Here is a 13,721-nt window from a genome sequence, read left to right as displayed (position 1 = left end):
AGCTTGAGGTCTGAAAAGGTGATTTCCTCAGATGTTCTTTTAAAGTTGAGGTTTTGTTTGTTCGTTTGTTTTGTTATTCCAAGTGAATTTACAAATTGCTCTCTCTAACATCATGAAGAATTGAGTTGGAATTTTGACCGGGATTGCATTGAATCTGTAGATTACATTTGGTAAGATAGCCATTTTTACAATATTAATCCTGTCAATCCATGAGCATGGAAAATCTTTCCATCTTCTGAGATCGTCTTCAGTTTCTTTGTTCAGAGTCTTGAAGTTCTTGACATACAGTTCTTTCACTTGCTTGGTTAAAGTCACACTGACGTATTTTATATTATTCGTGACTATTGTGAAGGGTGTCTATTCACTAATTTCTTTCTCAGCCTGTTTATCCTTTGAGTAGAGGAAGGCTACTGATTTGTTTGAGTTAATTTTATACCCAGCCACTTTGCTGAAGGTGTTTATCAGGTTAAGTAGTTTTCTGGTGGAACTTTTGGGGTCATTTAAGTATACTATCATACCATCTGCAAATAGTGATATTTTGACTTCTTCCTTTCCAATTTGAATCCCTTTAATCTCCTTTTGTTGTCTGATTGCTCTGGCTAGGACTTCCAGAACTGTACTGAATAAGTAGGGAGAGTGTGGGCAGCCTTGTCTAGTCCCTGATTTTAGTGGGATTGCTTCAAGTTTCTCTCCATTTAGTTTGACGTTAGCTACTGGTTTGCTGGATATAGCTTTTACTATGTTTAGGTATGGGCATTGAATTCCTGATCTTTCCAAGACTTTTAACATGAAGGGGTGTTGAATTTTGCCAAATGCTTTCTCAGCATCTAATGAGATGTTTATGTGGTTTTTTTCTTTGAGTTTGTTTATATAGTGGATTATGTTGATGGATTTCTGTATATTGAACCATCCCTGCATCAGTGGGATGAAGCCTATTTGATCATGATGGATGTTTTGATGTATTCTTGGATTCAGTTTGTGAGAATTTTATTTAGTAATTTTGCATCAGTATTCAGAAGGGATATTGGTCTGAAGTTTTCTTTGTTCAGTCTTTGTGTGGTGTAGGTATAAGCATAATTGTGGCTTCATAGAGGGAATTGCATAGTGTTCCTTCTGTTTCTATTTTGTGAAATAGTTTGCAGTGTATTGGTATTAGGTCTTCTATGAAGGTCTGATAGAATTCAGGACTAAACCCATCTGGTCTGGGCTTTTTTTTGGATGGTCTTTTTATGTCACTCTGGATCATTGATGTGTTTCAAGGTAGGATGCTTACATGATTGTGGTAGTTCAAAAGCTGTGATTTTTTTTCTCAGTGTTAAATACTTTTCTTTTAATGATGGCATGCTTATGTCTGATACAGAGATTTGATACTTTGAATTTAATTTTAGGATAAAGATAGAAGGATTACAGGACATGCAATCAGGATCAACCCTTCCCTTTTCCACTACTGTTGTTCAATGTTAACTGTGCTGATGTCCATTTCAAGCTGTCACAGTTTGTTTTCAACTGTTTTTCATAAATACAGTTACTGGGTATATGCAGAGGACTTGGTATGGCTGGGTCACGAAGTAGTTTTATTTTTAGGTTTTTGAAGACCTGCCAGACTGATTTCCATCAGGGCTGTATCAGTTTCTACCCCCACCATCAGTGGAGAAATGTTCCTCCTTTCCTCACATCTGCACCAGACTGTGCTGCTGCTGACTTTGTTGACAACAGTCATTCTGACTGAGATGAGACTGCCATCTTAAACAGCATTTCACTGGTGGTAAGAATGTCAAATCCTTTTAAAAGTGTTTCCTAGCCATCCATCTTTTGTCTTTTCAGACTCTCTGTAGACCTTTAACTGGGTTGCCTGTTTGCTTGGTGTGTGTGTGTGTGTGTGTGTGTGTGTGTGTGTGTGTGTGTGTGTGTGTGTGTGTGTGGTGTGTGTGTGTATGTGCGTATGTGTATGTGTGTATGTGTGTGTATGTGTGTGTATGTGTATGTGTGTATGTGCGTATGTGTATGTGTGTATGTGTGTGTATGTGTGTGTATGTGTGTGTGTATGTGTGTATGTGTGTGTATGTGTGTATGTGTATGTGTGTGTATGTGTGTATGTGTGTGTATGTGTGTGTATGTGTGTATGTATGTGTGTGTATGTGTGTGTGTGTTTGAGTCTTTGTATTCTCATTATTAACCCTCTGTTGGATGTAGAGCTGATGATGATTCTTTTCCTCATTCTGTAGCTTGCCAGAATCCTTTGCCTTTTTTATTCTATGAGAGTCCATTTGTGAATTATTTCTTGTGACACCAGAATCTTATTCAGAAAAATAATTACTCCTATCTCATATCCCTTTGTTCTACCCCTAACCTATCCCTCTAGCCTTGCTCATGTCAGAGTTTATATTCATGTTTTCTCATCCATTTGGAGTTGAGTCTTGGGCAGGGTGAGAGAGAAGGATCTAGCTTCATTGTGCATTTTGGTATGTAGGTTTTCTCAAGTCATTTGATAGTACCCTTTTTCCAATGTATGTTTTTGGCATCTCTGTAAAAAATCATGTTGATATAATTGTAGTTGATTTCTTCTATTTAAAAACATTCTTCCCCTTTCCTTTGAATCATCACTTTGGCCTATCATGTAAGCAGAACAGCAATTGATCCTCTGTGTTTCCTAGAAAGCATACGTGTGTGCTGTATTATACTCCACATAGTGATCATACTGGCTGTATCCCCTGCCTGTCAAAAGACATGTATTTTTTACTTTTTCATTTGTAGTAGATTTATATGTTTTATGGTCATAAAAATCAAAACATTTTCTGATATTTGGGGGAAGGCAATGTAATGATTAATACTTTATAATACTTTGAAATAACTGTGCATATGATAAGATCTTAAATATTAGTAGCAGTTAGATATGGCATTAATAAGTCTAAACCATTATACCTGCTAAGCTCTAATCACTAGATTATGATCTAATAATGACAAATTGGTACTTGGATAATTTTTTAGGTTGTTTTGTGGCTGTTGGTTATTACAGAGAGATCTGAACTTACTAATATAAACATGCATTTAAACAAATTCAGAAATAATATTCTAACAAAGCAAAGAAAAATTGCAGAGGCTATTATCTGCAACTTGAAATATCTAATTCCCGCACAGCATTCATATCCAAGCCAGAGAGTTTTAAAGTGCTGAGAGATTTGGTATTCGATATAGCAGCCCCTCAAACAATAATAGCTCAGAAACAAAGATTAACGTCTTTATGTTAGCTTGACGAGGATTTTTAAACATTTAGTTAATTTTATTTTGTGAGTTAAAGTGGAATGACAAGCACTGATCCTATTAGAACAAAGTGTTTGGCGTTCATTCACTGAAAATATTGCCGTGACAAATGTGGACGTTGCCTCTGTGTTTCAGTCAGATGGAAATAAAGGAATGTAGGGTGTAACTGACAAGCTCAGCATCCCTGAAAGGCTTGAACCTCAGCTTTTGGACTTGGCAGGGGTGTCTCAACCCCATGAGAAATCTGAGCTTGGGCGGCATGCACTGGTATCTGAACTGCATCCAGCCCCCTCCCCTCCTGGAACAACACACAGTAGGGACATGGCACACAGTAGGGACACGGCACACTGGCAGCCGTGTCCGTGAACACTGCTTCAGGACACGATATCAGTAGCCGGGCAAGTTTTATTTAGTCTGAAAAGCCTCCCCTCGCCCCTCCATTTCCCTGAACCAATTAACTATTTCTCTTGAGTGTCATTGAGGAAAGCTGCAAACATTGTCATCTTTTTGATTATCAGCCAATATGCTCGTCTTCTTTTTAAGTCAAGGGTATGAGTATCTAGAACGATGGAGAGGAGGATGGAGGCTGGGGGAAGACCCTCCACAGGAGGAGGTTAATTGCCTGGGAAAGGGGTGGGCCAGAGCAACCCTCAACTGGCAGCAATGTGTTGACTGTATCTTTGATGAATAGAATTTGTTAAATACATATTACTCACATGAAATGGATTTTACATATGATGTATCTATACACACTTGGAGAAATATAAAGGTGTTATTTATTACACTAATTTTTGGAACAGGGGTCTTGCAAATAAAGAAATATTAGGTACCAGACCGAGTGTTCCCATTCCTAGCTGCACATTAAAATCACCTGGGATCTGCCTCAAAGGTTGACTCCCAGGCTGAGTTCCATCAGTATTGAATCATACATCTGATACCATGCCAAGGGACCCATATATTTTTAAAATCTGGGGATGATATTGACACACATCCAGGATTCTAGACATCCCCTTTCTTTTTCCAGTATCCTTCCGACTCTTCCTTTCTCTGAGGCACAGGACAGTCTTTGAGAAAAATCATGAAGTGGGTGCATCGTGGGCAGTGGGAACACAAACAAGGCCCTATTTGCAAAGAGCTTAAAATAACCCAGAAATGACACAGCCACCGGCAAAGTCATCACTGCTCCATTCACCAGAAACCTGAAGTGGGGCTGCAGGTCCTGGTTCTTTCATTCTGGGGAGGGCCCACTGTCAGATCAGCCTAGTGACATTCAGAGATAGGGAGCAAGTGGACTGTCATGTGGTGGTCAGAGAAATTCAGCACAATGGTTCTTACCTTATGAAAAGGTATAAATATTTCCTGCCTCAGGAAATTCATGTAGTGAGTCGCGTTTGAGGATTTAAGATTCTACAGAGGTGTAATGGGAACCTTTTCATTACCGTTGTGGATGGATATACTATCTACGTTTATTTAAAAATATAAAAGTCTCCTTTCCGAATCGATCCCTGATTTATAAGAATATCATTACAATTACAAATACGGTGTTATTGCGCTTCATTCCTTATGGTAGAATGATAGCTTAGTGCTTATGATAATTCCTTCCCTGTTTTCCTACAACTGATTTATCCCTTGTCTGACCCAACTTCCCTGCCAGCCATTGTTCCTGTCTCTCCAGACCGCCCACTTCACACAGGAATGTTAATAATGGAATGCGTTATCCACGTCTTCATTAGCATGCTTCGAAGGTGCTATTCTCTATAATTAATCACCATCATAAATATCCCTGTGTATATGCTGTACATATATACTCTTTCTGGGTCACCAAACTGATAAAACAGCTTATTCTTAAGCACTGCCGCAAATCACAGGACATGAGCAAGCCACAGGGTAGTTAATAACATGCATGTGGCAAGCATACCTCATAAGGTTTCCTGCGGGCTTGAGAATGTAGGAAATCTTTTGTTTTCAAGTAGTGCGTGTGCTGATAGGATCAAAAGTTAGCACTTTGTGTCATATTTAATAAGTTCCATTGTTTCCAGCACCTTACATATTTATAAATAACTTGAAAGTATAATTGAGGAAGAGATAAGCTCACCTTGTGGCCTTTTTCTTCACAGAATGAAGTGGGTGGCATGTTTTCTCTAAATAGATTATACTCAGCCTGTGTCTTCACTAAGATCAAATGACTCGACAGGTTATTAACTCATTAAAAAAAAACACGTTTAAAATATTTTATGCGAGACATCTTCCTTCTAATGACATTTCTCTTGACTTAGAAAGCAGATGGTATTCTCATAAGATTCTGGGTGATACAGTACATATACTTTTCCTTCCATCATGGGAGGATAATTCTATGTAGGCCCTGTCCTAGAGAGGGAAGCCTCCTAATCTTCCCCCACTATTTTGTAGCACCTACTTTGACACTGGAGACAGCTTGCTTTCTTCTGGCTAAGGTAAAAGTTTTTCTGTATGACAGGATATAACCAGGTCCCCAAATGCCAACGCTGGCTCAAAGATACAGTCAGAAATAAGGGTGAGCATAATGATACTAGGTCAGCATCATAGGTGAGCCCCATAGTTTTACGCTGAGCAGGGGTGATCGAATTAGCTTCAGTTAGCTTCAGTGGGGTTTGCTCTTCCTTCCACCCTTCATTCACGAAGACCTTCAGTCAGCATTCGTAGATCACCTGGCCCGCGCAATGTGTTTTCCTTTGTGAAACGGAAACTGGAGGTAAAAGCAGGACTCCGAAGGTAGACACCAGTTATCCATTTTATTTTCCTAGAACTGTGATGGAAATGAAGGAAACGTGGTACTATGTTAAAAAAAATTAATAGAAAAAAAAAAAAAAAGGTCAACGAATTGTGCAGTCTGGGCCGAGGCTCACGGCTGAGGTCAGCATATGTGTTGTGGGAGACTGAGTGTCATGGTAACGCTGCACTGACTGGCTTAGAAACCAGGGGGGTAAAACTGAGGTTTCTCCGCTGTGCTGCCTTGAACACATCAGTCCCTCTGAGCGTCAGACGTCACGTAGGAAGATGAACAATGATGAGTAGGTTCTACCTCACAGTAATGTTGAGAGGACTGATTTCAGGGTTTTACAATTACGGACTTTATGGCCGCACCTAGCAAGCCGCCCTCACCACTGCAGCCTACCCTGCTTCCCTTCCCTCTTGTCCTCTTCCCTTCCCTCTTCCCACTGTTTCCCTTTCTGCCTCCTACTTCTTTTCCTGTTTCTTCCTTTAGAACATAATCGCATTACAGAATAAATGTTCATTAATTCAATTAGCCTCACATCCGAGCACTACAGATGTCAGGGTGGTTGACGAAACGGTTTGAACTCGGCTCCATCGCTTGAGTTGCTACCCGAAGCTGCTCCACTGGAGAACTGAGGGATCACTGGTTTATGCATATGCATGGCTGCTTTCTTCTCTGGGCATTTAAATGCGAAGGCCCTCCTCTGTCATCTACCGTTGTAAGCGCTTCTGAGGGATAAGGGTCACTCATCCTGGCCATCGTATAGAAGGAAAAAAAAAAATCAAGAAGTGTTAGAAAATTGAAATGCCCCAGAAAGGAAATGTTCAATCCGCTCATTACCCAGGGAAACTAATTCCTGGATGGGTGACTGATGGGTATTAGAATTATGTTAATTATACATCTTTATCAAATATCTTCAAGAATAAGATATAATTAATGGCAAAAGTACTTATATATTTTTAAACTCACTGATACATATATTTTATCTTATAGGGAATTAATATAGTAGGCTTATATTTTTAAAAATTAAGAATTGACAGAAATATGAAATATATTTGAGCATGAAGCTGAATTAAAATAAATTTTAGATATGGAGCAGGAAGTAAACGCTTCCAGTACAATGTACAAATACCAATGTTAAGCCTCCTCCTGTGTGTGAATATATTTTTAATAACTTGCTTGTTGCCTTACTAAGCGTTGATTCTGAAGTCCGTGTGAATTCCATGTAAAGTTCAGGGTCTCAAATTGTACTATGCATGACTGAACTAGCAGCGTCTAGAAAGCTAATCTAAGTGGCTTACAACAGCCTTTTAAGGTTAAAATCACAGATATGGCAAGTGGCTTAAAATTGCCGTCAACTTCTTCACTTGGAGATTCTCACTAATAAGATGCAGGACTGTTGTTGTAAGTTCTTATTAATAATGTTTTGTAGGGTTGAACCATATTTCACCTTCAGTTTCATATTCTAATAACTTATTCTAGATGGTCCATCCCTTCTTGAGAACAAGTGCGTTTTGATGTTGAATCATGCCCTGCTTCAAGTTACAGGCCTAGTCAACATCTTCTGTGATCATTGCAGCTCTAATGGATTCCTGTTGATGCTACAGGATTGTTCCCTAGGTGGAAAAATCAGGACTGAGTCTACAGATTCTCTGTTATATTTATTTGTCTTAATAGATAACCCTGTAAATAATATTTGTACTTGTGATATTTTGGTTTTGTTTCACTGTACTTAATAAGGATCTTTTGCATTGAAACCAACAAAGCTGTCTGACTAGAGCAAAATCAGGTTAGTTTCTTTTCAAATAAAACAAATAAACAAACAAACAAAAAAACCCAATAGTAATGTTAAAAGCTTAAGAATTGCTGTGGTATATAATTATGTAAACATTAGCAACATTTTTCATCTTTGAAATTCAATACTACATTTTGATGCCTCCTCAAATTCTACTACTTTAGTGATTGTGACTCTTTATATTTAAAAATATGATACATAAAATTATTACTATCATTTTAGAAGTACTTACTTTGTAAGCCAAGATCATCCAATGTTCTAATTGATTTAAGTTCTTTTATCCATCAAATAATCATAGATGTATACTGTTCTGCTGTTAATATTACTTTATAGTAAAATTATTACTTATAATAATATGGAAGATATAAAATAAAAATATTATTGTTTGTCATAATGTGATTTAATAAATAATGCCCACTGCATATGATTTTTGTCAGGATTAACTGATACAGATGAGGATGCTTGCAGCTAACCACTCGACTACAAAGGGACACCAGTGGAGGAGTTAGAGAAAAGACTGAAGGAGCTGAAGGGGTTTGCAATCCCATAGGAAGAACAACAATACCAACCAACCAGACTCCACCAGAGCTCCCAGGGACTAAATCATCAACCAGTGAGTACACATGGAGGGACCCATGACTCCAGCCATATATGTAGCAGAGGATGGCATTGTCTGGCATCAATGGGAGGAGAGACCCTTGGTCCTGTGAAGGCTCTTTTCCCCAATGTAGGGGAATGCAAGGGCATTGAGGTGGGAGTAGGTGGGTGAGAGGGGGAGTATCCTCATAGAAGCAGGGAGAGGGGGGAGGGATATGGGAGAGGAAGGAAAGGGGATAACATTTGAAATGTAAATACATAAAATATCCAAGAAAAATAAAATTAAAAAGAAGCAAATTGCCATATATAAAAATTTAAGTAAATATAAATACGATATAGCAAAAAGTACTATGGCATGGAATTTGAAAGTGCAAGGTATTTATTACGGATCAATTACCTGTGAGTGGAAGGAGGAAGTGGACTGGGTAGATGGAGAACTCAGAGCTTTGTCTGTCTGTTGAGAAGTGTGTACTATTCCTGTCTAGTCGCCAGCTCCATGGGCTTCCTCCATGGGCAGCTCTGCTCAACTGAGGCCTGAAATGGACAGAGAATGGGTGTGACTGCATCCCTACTGCTGGCCTGACCAGCGAGTCTTCTCTGAAAGGAGATGTGGGCTGAATCTCTGGAATGACCACATTAGGAGATTTTGCTAATGTTCCATTGGCCAAGATTAGAGCGTTGTGAAAAGATGACAGCCAATTGTCTTTAAGAAAGACTCATGGTCACTCTTAACTGATACAAAACTGGAGTTAAAGAACAGTCGATTAATGTTTCTTTAACAGGATAAAAAACACGCTCTTCTAAGAATGAAATTAAGATCACAGTTTGCAGTGACATTTTTAGAAGCAGTCCTATTAGAATCAGGATATTGACCGCCATGCCCTGGAAAATCTACCCAGTGCAATCAGGAGACGTAAATAATTAAAATTTTCAAATAAAGTGATGGCATTGTCATTACTTAGAGTGGATATTATTTTTCAAATTGAGAAAGACTGAGAAAATAGAAAATATGCACCGTATGAAGATTAAGCTGGGAAATTGCATACATTTAATACATCAGTTCAACAAAATTTCTTCTATGTATTAGGCTGGTAAATGTTTCCCATAAAAGGCCAGGTAAGAAACATTGCTGGTGTTGGCTATGTAGCTTCTGTCACAACTAATGAGCTGTTACTGTACAGAGAAGTAGCTGGGGGCAGTGTGCAAGCAGATGGATGGAGGCCGCTGCATTCCATCCATCAGAGACTCAGAATCGGCACATGACACGCAGCAGTAGCTTGTGGAGTCACGGTGTATAAATTAAGAATCATTGGGAGATGACAATGGATGAAGAAATGTAATTCATTCCAGCAAACAACATGGTGAAACTTTGTAAACTTTATTAAACTGTAATGTGCAAGATGTAAAGAAAAGATTCACTCAAGAGTGTGAATGATTTTCAAAGCAGACAGACAATGAAATCCTGATTTGATTTGGGAGCCTCTGAAGGCTCTACATTCTGTAAGTGCCATGCTGTCTTAAAGATGACTCCGTAATTGTTCTGTTCTGTTACACGCATACTCTTTACTTCAGCCAGGCTCCTTGTTATGAAGACACTGGTTATGACTACCATTTTTTAAATATTCCTAATACTTTCTGTAGTGAATACGCTTATGTATTCTGGAAAAATTACAAAAATAGGCCCAGAGACAAAATTTCTGAAAGAGGGATTGCTGAACCAGCATCATCTTGTGTGCTGATGATGTCCTAAGAGGAGGACACAGTTTCCCTCAAGGATAGGAGGCATCAGGTTTTGCGTTCACATTTCTGATATGTGAGAAATGGAACCTTGTGGGTTTTTAATTGACAATTATTTTTTATTATGAGAGAAGTTATTGTATGTATCCACTGTCATAATCAGTTTTGGTTTGATGATGGTGGTGGTAGTGATGGTGATGATCGTCAACTTGACACAGGCAGGGTCATTTGGGAAGAGGGAATTTCAACTGAGAAAATACTCCTAATAGGTTGAGCCATGGCCAAATCTGTGGGGACATTTTTGATCAATGACTGATGTGGAAGAGGCCAGCTCACTGGATTTCGCCACTCCTGGGTGGGTGGTCCTGGGTTGTATAAGAAAACAGGCTGAGCAAAACCATCAAAACCCATCAGTAAGTAGCATGCCCGGCTGTTTCAGTTCCTGCCTCCAGGTTCCTGCGTGGAGTTCCTGTCTTGGTTTCCCTCACTGATAAACTATTACCTGGCACTGTAAGGTGAAATCAGCCCGTTTGCTTCCCAAGTAGTGATGGTCTTTTTCGCAGCAAAAGAAAGCAAACCAGGACCTCGTCCATCTGGCTTCCGTCACAAAACGCTCTTACTCATACCTTCTTACCGCTGACATTGATTCCCCATAGTTTAAGAAGGCAGAGAGTCGGTGATAAAAACAGCGACAAAATTAGTCTATGATCTGAAACTACTTGTCATCTTGTTCACACATGGCTCCTTCTTTATGAGGCCTCCCGTAAAAGAGGTAGGTAAAGGAGCCCTCTTGTCTCTTTAACCAAGTCATCAGGCCAACCATCTTGTCAATCACCAAAGGTCCCAGCCAAGCCATCACTTTGCAGTAAAGATTTTAATGTATGAGTTTGGGAGGGGCATACATGTTCAGGCTTCAGCATTTTACCATGGGTACTGCCTTTTCTAAACCCTTTTTGTTTATGTTACTATTCTCTTTCTTTTTCGTTATTTATTTTCTTATCAGTTTATGTTAGCTCTTACCAGTTATAGAGACTGTCTTCAGGCTAATCATTTCCCTTGGACACCATGAACTGTGCTTTTCAGTATATATAAAGAAATTAGACCCACTGGCTGCTCCGAACAAGCCACCTTTGAGTTGTTCCCAGGTCGTGCTCCCAGCTCACCGGCAGCTTTCTCAGCAGAGACTTCCTCCTCACTTGCTACACCAGACCAATGGGGTGTCCCACCACGTCAGATGTGGTAGTGGACACTAGCTCCGAGATCACTACCGAAGTCTTGAAGGAGAAGGAAGCTGTGGAGGAGGCAGAGAACGGAAGAGATGCACCAGCCAATGGGGACGCGAATGAGGAAAATGGGGAGCAGGAAGCTGACAACGAGGCGGATGAAGAGGAGGAAGAAGATGGGGAGGAAGAGGAGGAGGAAGAAGGTGACGGTGAGGAAGAGGACGGAGATAAAGGTGAGGAAGCTGAGGTTCCTATGGGCAATTGAGTAGCTGAGGATGGTGAGGATGTGCACACCGAGAAGCAGCAGATGGATGAGGATGACCAGACAGCAAAAGGAAAAGCTAAACTCAAGGCCACCGTGACCTATTCACCTTCCACTTCCAGACTCAGAATTTAAATATGGTCACCTTTGAGGAGAGAGGTAGGCCCCGCCCACCCACAGCGGGCAGGGCCACGCACACATGATAGGCACTCTCCACAACAGGAATTAGCAACAGGGGAGGACAAAGAACCTGAACTTCCCAGGCTCTGCTTCCTTTTCTTTAAAATACTTTAAAAGGAATTTTGTTTATATTTTTTATTTACATTTTATATTTTTGTACATATTGTTAGGTATCAGTCATTTTTAATGATAACAGGTGACCAAACCAGCCTTCAGAGTATTTTCTGTACTGTTTTAGACTTTATTTGTGGAGTCACCATGTTCATTACAACTTCTAAGGAGAGAAAAAAACAAAACAAAGCCTTGTAATAGACAACAACAAAAAGCCCCAATCGTATTCTGAGCATCCCAGTAACTTGATTTGTGTATGTACTTAGCTGTACTATAAGTAGTTGGTTTGTATGAGATGGTTAAAAATGCTAAAGATAAAAGATTTCTTTTTTTGTATGACATTGCTATTTATTTTATCTATCTATCTATCTATCTATCCATCTATTCATTCATTCATTCATTCATTCATTCATTCATTCAAGTATTCATTTATTTTGGCCTGTTTGATGTATGTGTGAAACAATGCCCAACAATAAACTGGAATTTTATTTGGCTGAGTTGTTGTAAAAAGAAAAAAATACAAATTAGAATCTTTTAAATTTTCTGAACTTCTTAGAAATAGCAACTGTTTACGTCACTCAAGATGCTTAACAACAGTAAAAGCCCGACTTCCTACTCCTATGAAGGTTTTCCTGACCATCTACCCGTTTCAAGTAGCGTTTCTTCAGTTCATTGGAGAACAGACAGGCCAGGGGCGGGGCTGGATCAGAGAGGATAGCGGAGTCAAAGTAACGGAGCTGGCCGGCAGTGGGAGAGTCCACACGGTCCGTCGTCTGTTACAGAGAAGTACTGCTGTGTGATCTGTTCCCGTCGTAGCTTTGTCCATTTCACATGTGTGGACATTAAATGTCGTGATTGGAAGATATTTTGCACATAGAGTTCTGTGATGGATGAGAAAGGACCTATAGAGTCACGATCTGTCATTCTCAGCAGTTTTACAAGCAGTTACTCTACAGGCTCACACTGACAGGTAGGGCTCCATGCTATTTACCACTCTTACCCATATTAATGTGGTCTCCATGCCTCTCCCAGATCTAAAGCATCATTTGGTGCCATTGTTATTACTTGTCCTATGAAGCCTACCATCCCTAGATGAATTCAATAATTAATCCCCCTAAGTATAGTGTTTATTACCTTTATGTTCAGAATATTCTGTAGTCACATAACCATGGCTTCCAGCAATTGCGAGTTTCTGTGAAGCTCCTTTGGAAATGGGTCTTCAGATTTATGGAAAACAAAGGCTGATGGATGATCTATTCCTGCAGAATGTCATGGAAACAAAACATATGCTCTCGGTCAGTAAATCACAATTACTGGTAATCCTGGAAGAATACATAATCAGGGCAGTTGGTAACATAATGTTAACTAATTCTTCCTATCTCACTTTGTTAAGATGAATTATTAATCTTCACTGACTGTAGAAATTACATTATTTGAGCTAGAGTTCAAGGCTGGAGAATTCTACGGAACAGATCTAATTTGTATTCCCACAGCTTGACAGTTAGCGGTTGACTATGGATGAGGATGCCATAGCATTACATTATCTATTATTTTTAATATGAGATATGAAAGGAAAAAATAAAGGCAAGTTATATTTACTGCTATTATCCATCTCACGCCATTTCTAAATGGCTTTCGTTCAATTTGTTAGGATTAAGTTTTTTGGTTGACACATAGAGCTTGTTCAATAAATTTATTGTGTTATTATTCAATTTAATAGATAGTTATGAGTCCCTAAACACTAGTAAATGTTGAATTGGTGAGGATGAAGAAGTCATGGTCTTTGATTTTGACAGAAGT

General features: G+C 39.3%; 1 long non-coding RNA gene and 1 pseudogene across 2 annotated transcripts in view; both read left to right on the top strand.

The window, feature by feature from the left end:
- The first annotated feature begins 6,186 nt into the window (after positions 1-6,186).
- The window catches only part of LOC134481500 (uncharacterized), a 37,101-nt gene continuing 29,566 nt past the window's right edge, over positions 6,187-13,721 (top strand). Inside the window, exons 1-2 of one of the 2 annotated variants that reach the window (XR_010057023.1) lie at positions 6,187-6,311; positions 8,249-8,424. This is a non-coding gene — a long non-coding RNA (uncharacterized LOC134481500). Of the gene's footprint in view, positions 6,312-6,371; positions 6,735-8,248; positions 8,425-13,721 lie in introns of those variants that run through there. The other variant, XR_010057022.1, reaches the window with a different exon arrangement.
- On the top strand, positions 8,800-11,864 carry Ptma-ps4 (prothymosin alpha, pseudogene 4; annotated as a pseudogene).

The sequence above is a fragment of the Rattus norvegicus genome, chromosome 13 (genome assembly GCF_036323735.1).
Source record: "Rattus norvegicus strain BN/NHsdMcwi chromosome 13, GRCr8, whole genome shotgun sequence".
Taxonomy (NCBI): domain Eukaryota; kingdom Metazoa; phylum Chordata; class Mammalia; order Rodentia; family Muridae; genus Rattus; species Rattus norvegicus.
Note: the sequence above shows the minus strand (reverse complement) of the source record. Positions and strands in the feature narration are given on the sequence as shown.